Below are 15,682 nucleotides of genomic sequence, written 5' to 3'. Positions count from 1 at the left end.
AGATCCATTAAACTTGGTAATCATGTCCCTGCGCCTTCTTCCTTTGGCGCCAAAAGACAGTGCGCGCAGAATAAAGTACTTCAGGCCCTTATGATAATCAGCCTCAACTCTCGCGGGCCTGCGAGCGAAACTCGAAGACTGCGAGGGGCCGAGGCCTGCTCCTGCTAATGGCAGGGGATTACACCAAGTTAAAGGCTTCTCTCCTAATCAAACAGGGAAAAGAGCGGAGCCACGAATATTTATGAGCGCCTGTAAAACATTTAACTACAAAAAAGGGATGGTTTTGGGCCCCAGTGGAACACTTCCCACCACCCCCGGGGCGCCCAAGAACACAAAATGGAACCCCTTCATGAGAGGCATGCCGATCTGGCGGGAAATTGAGAGACATTCCTGACAGGCAGGTGGGTCTGAGACGCATCTGGGGTTCTAAAGGATCTACGCACCTTTCAGAGGGAAGCCCAGCAAGTGACTCGCCATAACAGCCCTGTGGAGCACTCCGCTGCTTTTTGGCCAGGTTTGCGCTACACAAATACCATATACATACACACAAACAACCGCACTAGCTCAGTGACTCATTATTTCACCATGCTAGGCCAAACAGCAGAAGTAGTTAAAACCTCCAGACCAGGCAGTTGTGCTGAAATTTCACTTAAGAAAGTGAGGTACGTCAAAGATGTTCTTCAAATTCCCCAAGTGAGAATGCGAAGGGTTCAGGCAATATTTGGGCAATATTCCACCATCATTTCAAAATAAATTGTAATACTTTGATTTAAATGACAAGACTGTGATACTACATATGCAATGACTGTATGCATAGATTTAACTTCCTATCCAAATGGGAACAGCAAATCCCCATTGAGAAAGTGTAGCAACTGAGGCTGCGGACAAGATTACACAAACATTGGCAAAATAAGGTTAGCGTAGGGTAGTAGATCTTTTGGCTTTACTTGGATATGTTTTTTGTAAAACTTAAAAAAAAACATTCAAAGATGGCCGCCCTTGCATGCATAGGTATGCACTCGCTTGGGCGTCCATCTTGAATTTGTTTTTGTAACAAAGTTTTACAAAAACATAAAAAATGGTCGACTACATGTGTGTGTGCATATGCATGCTCAGGCATGCACACACATAGACATCCATCTTTGAATAAGCTCTAAAACCATTGAAAGGTGATTGTAGATGAATGAGCACTACTGGGTGGCCAACTTTTAATGGTTTTAGAGCCTATTCAAAGACAGGCAGTGCTATGCTCGTGCAGACTGAGGTGCACTCCATGCGGCAGCAAGGACTTAGTGACAGTGTTTGGGAAGATGCATGATCCTCGCATTATCAAAAAAAAACAACGAATAAATAAGAAGTTTCTTTAAAAAAAATACAAATTGGCCTCCTAATCTACCTCGTACTGAATGGGACTATTTTTTGACTACGTGACGTGTTTCAGTAGAATTCCAATACTGGCAGAGAACAGAACTAATGGCTGAAGTGGACTGCCCCATACTGTATGCTGTGGTAAGCAAAATAAATATGTGAATGGCACTATAGAAGACTAATGGATGAAGAGTGCTGATTGAAAGCTCATGTATGTAAGTATGAATAGCTATGCGTATGTTTTTTTAAATTAGAAGAGCCTGGCAAATGTCAGACCTAAATAAGGGCTGGTGCTTGGATAAGATTGGCAGGTAGAAGTGGTGGGAAAGCGAAAAAGTGAAAGATGGTCTCGCGGGTGAAGTTCTCAGATTTTATCTACATCTCTTTAATGACTTTAAAAAAAATATGGGCAGATGTATCAAGCCTTTTGCGACTCGCAAAGGCCGAAATTCGCAGAATTTCGGCCTTTGCGAATCGCAAAAGGTCTTTTTGCATGTTTTGGCATGCATCAACAATTCGCAAAATAAGAAATAGCAAAAATTTGCGATTCATTATTTTGCCATAGCATTTAAGGAATCGCAATTTTGCGATTCCTTAAATGCTATGTATGTAGCATTTTTGAATTGCAATTTTTGTTTAAGAATTCGCAAATTACCACCAAGTTGTAGTTGATGGTAATTTGCGAAGTCTTTAAAAAATGCACAATTTAGCATTTTTGATGGTGGCATGTGACGCACACACATGCCCATAGGGCATATATGTGCGCCATATGCACACACATGTACATTTCAGGGGTGCAGCAGGGTGTCTTTGAGACACCCCTGCACCCTTGAAATAATTCTCAAATTGCGATTAGCAAATTGCGAATTCGCAATTTGAGAATTACTTCACAATCATTCCTATGGGCCTCCTGGCCCACAGGAATGCATGGGAAATTATTCCTTATTTGCGAATTCGCAAAATGCGAATTCGCAAATAAGGAAGATTAAGGAATCGCAAAAACATAGCGATTTTTTTAATACATTCCATTTTGCGAATTCTAAATAGCGATTCCTTAAAAATCGCTATTTAGGAATCGCAAAATGGAATCTTGATACATCTGCCCCATAGTGTGAAAAAATCAAATGCAAGTAGAGTTTTGCAGGCAGAAGAAAACACCTGAAAAAAACTAGTTTAAGTAGGTGAATCACTCAGCAAAACATGTTTTTGCTAGTAAATTTCCGTGAAAAAACTTTTTTTTCTGAAAGCTTTCCTCTCACGGAAAGTTGTACGACGAACTTAGCAGCTTCTCGAGGTGCAGAAGTTCTGAATGTCATAAAAACTTTTAGACGGGATTTGTTCTACCGTAACATTTCTGGGGTAAGGCCAGATTGATAATGACTCAGTAGAGGGAGGAGAAAGGTTAGCTGGAATAAAACTACAGATGGGCTATGGGCAGCATTGGAGTGTGAATGACCTAGGGGATAGGAGAGGCTGCAGTTTGTTTTATATATGAAGGTGAACAAAATTTGGGGGTCCCGGACTTCACACTGTAGGGAAAAGCCATCCCTTTTCTTCCTTTTGATTCAGTGCTTAATTTATGCCAGTGGTTCAAGTGATGGGCACTCAAACTAATTTTTGTCGACCAGGTCTTACTTTTCGTTATCACAGTTTTACCCAGAGCATTGGAGAAAAAAAAGGTAAAAGGAGTAAACAGTACAAAGAAAAACAGGGGAAAGGATAAAGGGAGGAATCTAGGATTGGTTGGTTGATTGACTAACAGAGAATTTAAATTTATTAAGAGCAGATTCTTCAGAAAGAAGCATCCGGCACAAAAAGCAGGCAACTGGTTGAAAGCTAATGTGCACCAGCTAAAACGGCAGGTATATTGCAGAGACAAACAGGTGAGTTTTTAGTTGTTTCCTGGAGCTAAGATTGGATTGTACGAGAAAAGACAAAGGTAAGACATTACAGGCTTTCGAGGACACAACCAAAATACAGCGACCTCCAATCCTAGAGTTTTTTACTTTCAGAGTTGATACAAAACATTGTGAGTTGGATCATAAAGTGTGGGGTGGTAGATATCAGGAGGAGAAAGAGAACATATAGGTGTGTGGCCCTTTCTTATAGACTGCTTTGTGACAAAGACTTGATCCCTTAAACCGACATATTTTAGCAATCTGTAGCTATTGAAATGTGTACAAGTTGGTCGAGATGAACAAACCTCTCTTAAGTCCTAAGGTCATACCTGCCACTACATTTTGGACTGCTTGCAGTCTGGGTGGGAGATATTTTGGGAGACCAACCAACAAGAATTTACAGTAGTCAAGCCTGGAAATTATCAAAGCTTACACCAAAACTTTTCTAGACAACGAAGGCAAGAATGGAAGGACTTTCCTAATAACCCTTAACATGTGGAAGCAAGTGGTGGTAAGAGTATTGGTGTTTTCTTCAATAGACAGCTTAGAGTCAATTATAACTCCTACATTTTTAGGGGGAAGGAAGAACCCCAAGAATGTTAGGCCGCCTTTCATTTGTCCATAAAGCAGAGTTGCTGAAGAAGATAACTTCGATTTTATTATTGTTTAGCATCAGTGGGTTGTGTTTCGTCCATACAGACACCTACTTGAGACAAGTAGAGAATATTTGGGCGAAATCCTAAGTGTTTTTATCTAGACTTAAGATGAGCTGGAAATCAGTAGTGCATGCAGGGAACAGAAAACCATGCGAGTCAATAAATCTGGCTAGCTCTGCAACAAATAATTTAAAAAGTGTGAGACTCTAAGTTGAACCCGGGGTTACACCTTGAAGAATTGCCAGAGCAGAGGAGCTGTAGTTGGCTAGAGTAATCGTTTGATTACCGTCCTGTAGGAAAGATGTAAACCACTAATGTACTGTGCTGTAATGCCCAAGTTGTTGAAACATTCTAAAAGAGAGAGATGACAGATGGTGTCAAAGGTAGCTGATCTAATAAAATCAGGGCCTCCACATTACCATCACCCAAGAAAAACAGATATCATTTATGACTTTGGCCAAAACAGGTTCTGTTCTGAGACCTTTTCGAAACCGTGGTTGGACAGTATGTACCTTTCTAGTAGGACTTTTAGAATCAGACACATGCTCGTAGAAGTATGCAGCTCTGGTTCTTTTAACCCGTTTATAATAGTGGTGTAAATTATTTTTATATTCTAATCAGTCCTTCAAATAGCAGTCTTTCCTCCATTCTCTTTGCATTTTTTATGCAGTCCTGTTTTGTGGTTCCGTGGTCCCGAATTGGGTTCGATAGTTCCAAACCCGATTTATAAAGATCGTCGGAAATGGACGATTTTGGTCTCAACAGACCGCAAATGGCGAGTGTAACGTGTCTGAGTGTTTTCGTATGAACCGATATAGGAGAACACTCTGTATTCGAGGATTTAGTCTGAACCCTCGGGTTCCATTTTGTATGTGGCAGCCATTTTGTGTGGGTGCCCTAACATAGGCTCGATGACTGCAGCCGAGAAAGTTCTTGAGACACGTACGCCTTAGCTGACTTCTGGTTCACCTGGCCGAACTGACTGCTCGCCTGGGGCGAATCCCGCTGAGCCAGTTCCTTGTTCAGCAGCTGGCCTGATAAAGATCAAAGGGCAGGACGTGTCCGAGTTTATGGTACACCGTTCCCACTCCTATATCTCCTTTCCATCTGTTTCTGCCTTTCCTTTACGACTTGATCATCGATCTGGGTTGAAGGGTTTATGATGGGTTTGTCCGGCCTGATCGAACAGGAAACCAAGCATGTGTGCGATCGTTTTTGGTGGGCTGGACAACGGAAAATGGGATTGTCTTTGACTGTCGTCATTTGCTACTTTTGAAATGCTACGTTGCTATTGGTCAGTTTGTATGCACCAAATGTAAATTGTAATGCTGCCTGAGGCATGATTTTTGGCATAAAAGACCGAGCTCCGTTTATCTAAGTGTGCAGTCTCTGACGAACTACCCGTGTGTACTTCGTAGATCTCTGTCCCTGGTTGCAACCAATAAACTTTGGTCTTTGACGTCATCAAGAAGTATCCTGTGTCTCTGCTTGCCAAGACAGGGGAATCCGGGGTCTTTGGGTGTTGCCCTGACACCGCTGGGTTACCGGATTAGTACCGGTTCTGAAAAACCCAGTACCTCAATTGGCGCCCAACGTGGGACGACTTCAGCGGTACCGGTCCAAGCCAGAGGTTCGTGAGAAGCTTCGTGAGAAAATTCTGGAGGAAGGCCAGCCACTTCATCGACCCCTGTATGTCGTCGTGGTCCGAAAGTCTTTGCTGCGAGGTTTCCCGCTTTCCGACGGCTACGAAGGACTGCTGCCCTGACTGTCGCCCTGTTTTGGAGCCTTAGACGTTTGTAGAGCGAGACGATTGACGGGTCTTCTGGTGACGCCATCGACAACTCAGTTAAGTATAAACGGAGCATCTCCTAGTCCTTAGTTTGTTTTGTATCCTTTAGTGGATAGCTTTGATTTGGTACCTGCAGGCCCCAAAGCCAAGGGATTCGTGTATTCACGAGATTATCGATTTAGATTCCCCTTGTTGTTTGAAGCTAGACTAGAGAGCAAGATGCCTGGTTTTAGCAGTCTTTGGAATTTGTTTAGTTGTGGTACTTTGAGGGGTTCCCGGTTAGAGGATTCGTGTCCGGTTCCTCCGATTGGAACTCCTACCTACGACCTATATGTGAAGCATGGCGTGGGTCCTATTAGCTATAATGAGATTTGGGTTAAATACACGAAGAATGACGGTGTCCTACAGTAGCCCCGTTATGGTAGTTTTGAGACAGAAGTCTTAGATAACCTTGAAGTGAAGTTGTTCAAGAAGAAAGCCCGGCCGGCGATGTTTGACTCTTTCCGCATATGGCGCAAAGAAGCCAAACAGAAAGAAATAAAGTTAGCGAAGAAAAATAAGAAGGGTATGTCTATGGTGCAAGCTGCCATTGCATACAGAGATAATGAAGAAGAGCAGGAAAGTGAGCAGATGCTTAGAGTGAGGAAGTTAGCGGTAGACAGATGCTACCCAGTCTTGCCGTCTAAAGAGCAGAAAGACAAGAAGGATCTTGTAAAAGACCCTTTAATGTCGCATTTGTTAAATTCACCGCCACCTTATGTGCAGAATGCTACGGCACCACCGCCACCGATCGTGGCCGTGCAAGTGCCGGTTGATTTGCCTCCTGTGATTCCTCCACAGCCAGCTCCTTCGTTGGCTACTGTCCCTTTGACGCAGCCTCCTCAGGGGCCGCCAACTTTGTCTCTTCCTGCTACTACGGCTTCTATGCCTGTTCCGACTATGAATTCTTCTATTACTGTTTCGTCTCCTCTTGTCCTTCCGACTACTCCTTCTCCTAGACAGCGGACGACCGCTGCTTTTTCTGGTTTCTTGACTCCTTGGTTGGGACAATTGAGTATGTCTCCTGTAAGCGAGCGTGGACAGCTGCGTAGCCAATTGCCCGATACAGATGAGCGAGTGGTTTTGGATCATATGGCACGTAGATGGGTGACGTATAAGTCCCAGTATGATCTAGAGGGTATTATGGATGTTTTCCGGCAATGGGAAGCACCAAAGCAGCGTTATGTTTTTTAACTTATGTGTGCGTTCCTCCATGAACAATGGACGGACGAAGTGGGTAAAGCTCCTGAAGAATTGTTCCGATTGCGTTCCGAGTTTGCTAAAGGAACGATTGTGAGTCTACATGACATCGAGAAAGCGGTGTCGACGTTACTGTCGAAGCAATGTCCCTACTGAACGGCTGTTTGAGCCAGATTCGTCAGTTAGGAGACATGCGCGTCAATATCCAATGCGAGAGGTTCCTCCAGTATGGAGACCTGCTGATCCAAATGCTAATCCACCTGTTTTAACGCACTTTCAGCGAGTGTGGGTTCATGTTCCATGGAAGCGTGCAGAAGTTCTAGCGCTTAAGCAGACTTTACCAGATCCGCGGAAAAATCCGGCAGGATATTATAAGGAACTTACGCAAACTGTGAGTTTGTGCGTTATGAATTTGGCGGATATAGACATGCTGTTTGGGAATGTTGTTCCACAGCCCATCTGGAATGTCATTCAACATACAGATCATGATAATGAATTGGGTGATTCGTGGGTGAATCTTGTTGCGGCAAATGATAGACAAGTTGGAGGTGCTAAGCCTGAAAATCTTATTACTGAACTTCCTGGTAGAATTATTACTTTCATGAAGACTTTGATGCCTGAAGTCCGTGTTAATTGGGACAAATTGTCTGCGTGTAAGCAGAAGAAAGATGAGTCTGTTTCTGACTTTTTCTCGCGTTTTGAAGAAACATTTGTTGATCATAGTGGTCAGGATATGGCTACCGAGGCTGGCCAGAGATTATTTGTTCATAAATTTGTGCATAATCTTCTTCCTGAATTGTGTACCAAGTTGAAGGATTCCGAGAGTGCTTGGTCTGTTTCTACTTTGGCGCACATTCTTGCTACGGCTCAATACTACAAGAATAGGCGTAAGGATGAGTTAGAGAAAGCGGATAAGAAGACTAAGGAATTGAAGACTAAAGTTCTTCTACAACAAGCTTATCCACCCCGTGTTAATAGTCAGCGTGATTATCAGCAATCACCTCAATATTCGAGGAACTCGCAAAGAGACGAGACTCCTCAACAGCGTATTCAGTATGGGCCTAATCAGTGTGCGTATTGTAGAGAAGAGGGTCATTACAAAAACAGTTGTCCGGTTCTGTTGCAACGTACAAATAGTGCTCCTGGTGTTAGAGGTAGAGGTGCTCAACAAGCGCCTAGAGGTAGAGGTCGCGGACAGAACGCACGCCCTTTGCCTCCGCAGAATTCAATGAACAGTTTTGACCAACAGCAGAATTCGTCTGGTAGGTCTACACAGTACTACGTGGATGATTACTATGTTGAAGGCGACGAAGCGCAAGGTAATGATTGTTAGGACAGCCATAGACAAAGAGAGGGAGTTGTTTCAGTTCCGGTAGATCAGAGTGGACCCTACGTGGAAGTGATTGCATCAGTTGTGTCAGAGCCTTTTCTGCTAGACACTGGTGCTACGAATAGTTCTCTTATGCATTCTAAACTCCCTGGCGCACCTTTGTCTGGCTTTAATAATGTTTCTATAGGTTTTTCTGGCACCCCCGTTACGAATCCGATTTCCGTTCCATTGCCTCTTTCTGTTGGTCCTCGTAGGTTTGAAGCACCCCTTCTTTTGACTACAGGTTGTAATGAGAACTTGCTAGGTTTGGACTTGTTGAAGAGATTGTGTGCGACTTTGTACTGTTCTCCGTCAGGAGTACATCTTCCTTTGGGTAAGAATGTGATCTCTCCAATATATATCTCAAAAGATTGTCTTCCATCTGAATTGTCTTTGCTACCAGATTCATTGTGGGCTACGGGTCCAAATGATGTGGGCCTGTTAGACATTCCCCCATATGTTGTGACATTGAAGGCGAATGCTCAGTTACCGCGCATTCCACAATATCGTATTTCAAGTGATGGTGAACGAGCGCTTTTGGCGATCATTTATGATCTGATTGACAAGGGCGTTATTGAAGAAACACTAGGTAATGTGTGTAATAGTCCTGTTTTGCCTCTCCTGAAGAGAACTGATTCTTCACAGCCTCCTGTATATAGGTTCATTATCGACCTTCGTGAAGTGAACAAAATTGTTGTTCCGCAATTCCCTGTTGTACCCGACATTACTGCATTATTGACATTGATTCCAGCTTCTGCCACTTGGTTTTCGGTGATCGACTTGAAGAATGCTTTCTTCAGCATTCCGATTGCCATAGAGAGTAGAGATATCTTTGGATTCTCTTTAGGAGGACGAAGCTTCCGCTTTAAGCGCGCTCCTCAAGGCTATTGCGAGAGTCCATCGATTTACAGTCAAGCTTTGAAGACGCAACTTGACTTGTTAGCTTTTCCTGAAGGTGCAGCCCTTATTCAGTATGTTGACGATTTGTTGGTCGATGCTGATACCGAAGACATATGTAAGGATGCCACTGTATCCTTGTTGTCTCATTTATCTGACTGCCATCATAAAGTTTCTCTTTCAAAATTACAATTCTGTCGCCAAGAAGTTACCTACCTAGGTCACCTCTTATCGAAGGAGGGAAGGAAACTGACCCCAGAAAGAATTCAGACTATCGCGAGAATGAGTGTCCCTACAACACAGAGAGAAGTACGAGCGTTTTTGGGCATTACGTCGTACTGTAGACAGTGGATCCCAAATTTTTCTCTTCTAGCAAAGCCTTTGCTAGCTCTTACGGTTAAGGATACTCCAAATCCGATTCCTTGGACTGATGAATGCCAAAAGAGTTTCTCTGAGTTACGCAATGCGTTGTGTTCGGCTCCTGTGTTGGGTACTCCCGACTACAGTAAGCCTTTCACATTGTATGTCCACGAGAGAGAGGGATGTGCATTATCGGTTTTGACTCAGCAGTTTGGCGGGAAGCAACGCCCATGTGCGTACTTTTCGTCGACTTTAGATCCTGTAGCTAGAGCGTTGCCGAGTTACTTGAGAGCTACAGCGGCAGCGGCTGTTTCGATTCGACAATCTGCGGGTTTGGTTATGGATAATACGTTAGTGGTTATGGTTCCACATGCAGTGGATACCTTGTTGAATCGTACGAAGACACAGCACTTAACTAGTGCTCGGTTGTCAGGGTATGAACTTACGTTGTTAGCGAGCCATGTGCACATCAAGAGGTGCGATATTTTGAATCCGGCTACATTATTGCCGATTCCGCTTGAGACAGATGATGATAGTGAAGAGCAACACAATTGTTTTCTAAGAACCGAAGAAGAGACGAAAGGGAGAGTGGACCTTAGGGACACTCCTCTTTCTGACTGTGATGATGCTTTGTGGGTTGATGGTTCGTGTTTCAAATTACCGAATGGCGATACAACTGCAGCATATGCTGTGACGACTTTGCATACGGTCGTTGAAGCTGCACGTATCCTACATAATTCCGCGCAAGCGGCTGAATTGATTGCACTTACGAGAGCATGTGTGTTGGCGAAAGGAAAACGAGTGAATGTGTACACGGATAGTCAGTATGCGTTTGGTGTGGCTCATAGCTTTGGACGATTGTGGCGTGAAAGTGGGTTTTTGACATCACATGGGACGAAGATCCAGCATGGACAGCCTGTGAATGAACTCCTTGAATCTCTTACGTTACCTTTGCAAATAGCGATCGTGAAATGCAGTGCCCATAAAAAGGTTACGGATGACGTTGGTCGTGGTAATGCGTTTGCGGATGAAGTTGCGAAAGAAACTGCTAGGAACGTGATGAGTCGAATGTATGTTGTGGGTCCGGCGAGATGGGTTCCAGAGAAGAGTATGTGTGAAGACACCATTGAGAGCGTGAAAGTCATTCAGAGTGAGGCTACAGAGAGAGAGTTGGATGAATGGAGAGAGAGTAAGGGTAGATTGGACTCGAATGGTTGTTGGACTGATTTGTCCGAACATCAGAGATGGTTGTTGCCTAACGCGTATGTGCTTCCAGTTGTTACAATGGCACATGGAATAGCACACATTAGTGTGAAAGGGATTTGCAAGTTGTTGGCTCCGGTTTGGCAGAATGTAGGGATCCCCAGATGTGCAGAGAATTTAGTCAAGAACTGTATGGTATGTTTGATGCATAATCCTGGTAAGGGAACTCCAACACCAGCTGGTCATTTTGCTCCTCCTACGTATCCGTTCGAGGCTTTGCAGCTAGATTTTATCCATATGGAAAGATGCAACAACTTGAAGTATGTGTTAGTGGTTGTTTGCTCTTTTTCTAGATGGGTAGATGCTTACCCCCTTAAGGACAATACTGCTTTGTCCACAGCGAAGGTTTTGATAAAAGAGTTTTTCCCGAGATTCGGAATGCCGAGAATCATCTGGAGTGATAACGGAAGTGAATTTGTGGGTCAAGTTATGAAGAGAGTGTGTGAGGGTCTCGGGATTAGGCAGAAATTCCACGCTGCAAATCATCCCCAATCAGCTGGTTTAGTCGAGTGCTATAATGGCACCCTTAAGTTGAAGTTGGCCAAAATTCAAGAAAGCACTGGTTTGCAATGGCCAGATGCCTTGCCATTGGCACTTTTGTCCACCCGAATGACTGTACATTCAAGAATGGGTTTGAGTCCATACGAGGTTGTGTTTGGTCGCCCGGTGAATATTTGGGGCGTACCAAGACCGATGAGGTTTAGTGACCTCGAATACCCTGTTTTGCTTGACTATTTGCGTGAATTGACAACTAAAATGAGTGTTTTACGCCAACAGGTACACGATAGTCTTCCTCAAGCTACAGAGGATCCTGGTCACTCTATTGAGCCCGGTGCATGGGTGTTCGTCCGGAACTTCCAGCGTACGAAGAACGAGCAAACCCACTGGACTGGGCCCTATCAAGTCCTTTTGTCTACAAGATCTGCGGTGCGAGTGCATGGAAAACGCAACTGGATCCACGGCTCGCACACCAAAAAGGCACCTCTGCCTTTGCCTTATGACAAGTGGGTCCAGGAAGGTCTGAGACAGAAGCAGTACCGCGATTCTTGCCGTTCAGCGATGCCCGTTTGATGGGAACTAGTTCAGAAAAGGAGAGCGATCAAATTTTGCAAGCATCAATACCTCCTGCAGAGCGATTGGACACTACAGAGCCTCACCTTTTGTTTACTGATCAAGAACAATCCGGAAGAGATCGATATAATCTGAGATCGAGAATTACGGACAAATAAAAACATTAATAAAGTTGATTTTTTTTTACTGTTTGCAGGTTAACTCTCCACCAAGGGTCTACTCATTTTTGTTTTTCTTGAACTGTCATCCGGTTCTTGCTGCTAGGGTCGCGGTTGCTACCAGTCTTGGGAGTGTAAGCCTGAGACACTAGGTCGAGGGTTCTGTTGGCCCGAGGCAGGCTTCCTGGGTGCAGCAGAGGCACTCTCAAGCAGAATCAACCAACCACCGCGGGCAGCACATTTAGTTTAGGATGGATTTCTTTGAGTTGGAGAGACCTGTACAGACACTGACTTTTAGAAAACGTATATGCAAGATCATGTCGAAGAAATGCTTTTTGATACCATGTTTGTTTTTGCTATTGAGTTTCGTAATATTCATAGCTGGTTATGTAGCATTTGTTTTTAAAATGACGTCCAATTCCACTGTGCAACCTACACCTTCACCTACTATTTCTTCTCATTCTTTTCATCCTTTGCCCGAATATGAGGTAGTCAGACGTTTGGAATTTTCTAATAATTCTTTCATACAGCTTTTGCACCAGCATCAGTTAGTGATTAATACAACGAACTGCTGGATTTGTGGTTTGATGCCTCATACAACCGATAAAGGTATTCCTTATCTAGCTTTGCCCTTCAGTCTAAATGGTTCGATTCGAGCTTACAGAACCATGTTCATCTATGCCCACAGTGTCCACCCCCTACGTTCACCGAAAGACAATCCAAAGAATAGTCCTCTAGCTAAAGGTATAGTCGATATGACTAAAGGGACTAATGCAGTCGAGACTATTCCGAAAGATGAGAGGCTACCATATAGTGGTTGGAACGTCACTGGATATGGAGTTAGTTTGAGTATTAACCAGCGAGCGAAAAGTCCTCTACCGATCTGGATAGTGCCCCATAAAGGCTACTATTGTTTGCAGGGCAACGATAAGAATCCGAAGGCTCAGTTAGGGAAGAGTGTTTGCGCTGAGACTTATGTGTTTCCGTCTCAGTCTTCCCCAGCGTTCTTAGCTGCTAAGGGTACCTACTTTGTTTGCTATGACAAAGCGTATACATGGTTGCCCCCCGACTTCTCGGGCACATGTTTTGTTTCCTTTCTGTTACCCCCCACTTTTACAGCTGCAGCAGATTACCACAAGACGAGAGTTGCTAGAGGTGTCTTTAGTCAAGAAGACACCGCAGGACAAGAATTGGGAGATTTCGTTAAGGGTTTTTTGCCATTTTGGGGACCTATGGCTAACAGTAGGAATATTCGTCAGCTTACGAGAGTGGTTGAGTCCACCATAGTTGAGACTGCCGGTGCCCTTGGTAACTTGACTGCTGAGCTCCAGTCGGATAGACTTATGACACTTCAGAATAGAGTTGCCCTAGACGTTATTCTAGCAGATCGAGGTGGAGTATGTAGATTGATTCAATCAAGCTGCTGTGTTTTTATTCCAGACAACGCTCCATCGGTCTTCCAGGCCATTTCCAAATTGCACAAAATCTCAGATTCTGTCCATCTGGACAAAGGAGATTGGTCTTTGATGGGATGGTTATGGAGATTGATATCCACTTGGGGTTGGAAGATTTTGATGGTCATTGGAATGGTCTTAGCAATCCTGTTCATGTTCTGTCTCTGTGTACAGTGTGCTCCGGCTATTTGTGACCTTTGTGCTACTTTGTGTGTACGGAAACCTGTCCGGAGAGAGATGCATAGTAATAGGATGATGCTACAGCAGCATATCGATGACCTGATGAATATAGATCCGGATTCAGATTAAAATGGGTCTGGGTTTATTGCCTATGATAGGGCAAAAGGAGGGTCTGTGGTTCCGTGGTCCCGAATTGGGTTCGATAGTTCCGAACCCGATTTATAAAGATCGTCGGAAATGGACGATTTTGGTCTCAACAGACCGCAAATGGCGAGTGTAACGTGTCTGAGTGTTTTTGTGTGAACCGATATAGGAGAACACTCTGTATTCGAGGATTTAGTCTGAACCCTCGGGTTCCATTTTGTATGTGGCAGCCATTTTGTGTGGTTGCCCTAACATAGGCTCGATGACTGCAGCCGAGAAAGTTCTTGAGACACGTACGCCTTAGCTGACTTCTGATTGACCTGGCCGAACTGACTCCTCGCCTGGGGCGAATCCCGCTGAGCCAGTTCCTTGTTCAGCAGCTGGCCTGATAAAGATCAAAGGGCAGGACGTGTCTGAGTTTATGGTACACCGTTCCCACTCCTCTATCTCCTTTCCATCTGTTTCTGCCTTTCCTTTACGACTTGATCATCGATCTGGGTTGAAGGGTTTATGATGGGTTTGTCCGGCCTGATCGAACAGGAAACCAAGCATGTGTGCGATCGTTTTTGGTGGGCTGGACAACGGAAAATGGGATTGTCTTTGACTGTCGTCATTTGCTACTTTTGAAATGCTACGTTGCTGTTGGTCAGTTTGTATGCACCAAATGTAAATTGTAATGCTGCCTGAGGCATGATATTTGGCATAAAAGACCGAGCTCCGTTTATCTAAGTGTGCAGTCTCTGACGAACTACCCGTGTGTACTTCGTAGATCTCTGTCCCTGGTTGCAACCAATAAACTTTGGTCTTTGACGTCATCAAGAAGCATCCCGTGTCTCTGTTTGCCAAGACAGGGGAATCCGGGATCTTTGGGTGTTGCCCTGACACCGCTGGGTTACCGGATTAGTACCTGTTCTGAAAAACCCAGTACCTCAGTTTAGCTACTTTAAAGTCTCTGCAAACCATGGGGCTGAATGCAAACTTCTCTTAGGTGTGAAATATTTGGAGAGAATAGCGGTGACTTAAGCTAGGGTTAACCATTCATCACATTTCACCTCTACAAGAAGATATGCTTTAAAGTTTAGTACAGGGGTGCTGGAAGCAATGGTGTGGAAGGTGCTGCAGCACCCCCCAACATAATTTTGCAGGTTCGAACGATAAATCGGCAATAAAGAGGCCATTACATTTTGTTTTTGCCTTATCCATTTGCTTTTCGTTCAACGATACAAACACAAGAACTATGGATACCGACTCTAGGATTGATAAACTGGCACTGATGCAAGGAGATGTGGACATAGACACAGGTGAAGTACAAGCATTGGCAAAGCCAATAGGTTGCGCCTTTGAGATTTATTGGCTTTGTCGGTGGTTTGTAGCCATGCTGCAGAGCATCCACAATGGCTAGAGTAAGACAAAAAAAAGTTTCCGCTGCCACCTGTGTCGTTTTGTAGACGTGTACACCACATATGCGCACATCTCTAAAATGACGCAGATGCTTTTTGTATTATTATTTACCAATCCGAGCCAGATCATTAAATAAAAAGAAAATGTGCAAAAATATTTAATTATTTTTTTATAGAGCAGGCAGGGGTGGAAGCAACAGGGGTGGAAGCAATGGAGGGTGAAGCAACGGGGTGTTAGAAGCATCACTGGGCGACAGGATGACACAGAAGCAAATCAGGGGAGGAGGACGGACACTGAAGCAACAACAGCACAAGGAGTGTGAGGGGACACAGGAGCAACACAGAGGAGGACAGGGGGACTCTGAATCAATATTGGCAGGGCGGGGAACGTAACACAGAGAACCATATGGGCAAGCACAACAGGGAAGGTAAAGGA

The sequence above is a fragment of the Lissotriton vulgaris genome, chromosome 9 (genome assembly GCF_964263255.1).
Source record: "Lissotriton vulgaris chromosome 9, aLisVul1.2, whole genome shotgun sequence".
In the NCBI taxonomy this organism is placed as follows: domain Eukaryota; kingdom Metazoa; phylum Chordata; class Amphibia; order Caudata; family Salamandridae; genus Lissotriton; species Lissotriton vulgaris.
The sequence above is the reverse complement of the archived record's forward strand: the minus strand, read 5'-3'. Positions refer to the sequence as shown.